This window comes from Chelonoidis abingdonii, chromosome 6 (genome assembly GCF_003597395.2).
Source record: "Chelonoidis abingdonii isolate Lonesome George chromosome 6, CheloAbing_2.0, whole genome shotgun sequence".
Classification (NCBI taxonomy): Eukaryota; Metazoa; Chordata; order Testudines; family Testudinidae; genus Chelonoidis; species Chelonoidis abingdonii.
In genome coordinates this window covers 138,466,312-138,467,592 of record NC_133774.1, presented here as the reverse complement: position 1 = coordinate 138,467,592, position 1,281 = coordinate 138,466,312, and positions in this window count along the sequence as shown.

The window sequence follows — 1,281 nt, the reverse complement described above, 5'->3', positions numbered from 1 at the left end:
AGCCCAGAGCCCTTTAAATTCCCCAGCTACAGCACCAGCAGCTGGGGGCTGGGGCCAGGATTTAAAAGGCTCAAAGCTCCCGTGGCTGCAGGGAGCCCAGAGCCCTTTAAATTCCTCTGCAGCTCCGGCAGCCAGGTTCAGGTGTGAATTAAAAGGGCCCAGAGCTCCCACGGCTGTGGGGAGCCAGAGCCGTTCAAATCCCTGCCGAGGAAGCCAGTGCGGGGCCAGGATTTAACGAGCTCACAGCAGGGATGAAAGTAACTTCCAGGATTTACCAGTACTACCGGAATCCTGAGGGGGCATGGCCTCAACCTGAAGAGGCGGGGGCCTCTCAAGGTTTAAAGGTCCTGGAGCATCGGCTGTGACTGGGAGCCCCAGGGCCCTTAAATCAACCTTGGGCTCAGGGACAAATTAAAGGGCCGAGGGCTCTGGCCTCTGCGGAGCCCTGAGCCCCTTAAATTCCCCTGCAGATCTGGCAGCCAGGTTCGGACGTGGATTTAAAGGGCCCAGAGCTCCCACGGCTGCGAGGAGCACTGAGCACTTTAAGTCTGGCCCCAGCCCGGCTGCCGGAGCTGCAGGGGAAAATTAAAGGGCTCTGGGCTCCCTGCAGCCGCCAGAGCTCTGAGTCATTCAAATCCCTGCCGAGGAAGCCAGAGCGGTCTGGCACGGCATATTGGCTCTTCCCAGTATGCCTTACTGGACGGTAATGGCTTATTTTCATCTCTGCTTCAGAGATCCCAAGGCTGCGGGGAGCCCAGAGCCCTTTAATTTGCTCCTGCAGCTCCGGCAGCCGGGCTGGGGCCAGGATTTAAAGGGCTCGGAGATCCCGTGGCTGCGGGAAGCTCACAGACCTTTAAATACCCCCCACAGCTCCAGAAGCCAGGCTGGGGCTGGGAATTAAAGGGCTCAGAGCTCCCGCGGCTATAGGGAGCCCAGAGCCCTTTAAATTCCCCCGCAGCTCTGGCAGCGAGGTTCGGGTGAGGATTTAAAGGGCCCGGAGCTCCAATGGCTGCGGGGAGCAATGAGCTTTTTAATTCCCAGCCCCAGACGGCTGCCGTAGCAGCGGTGGGAGGGGAGGAGGGATTTAAAGGGCTCTGGACTCCACGCAGCCGCTGGAGCTCTGAGCCCTTTAAATCCCCACCAAGGAAGCCAGTGCGGTCCGGCACAGTGTACTGGCTCTTGCAGTTACGCCATACTGGACCATACCGGCTTACTTTCATCTCTGGCTCAGAGCTCCTATGGCTGTGTGGATCCCAGAGCCCTTTAAATTCTCCCTGCAAC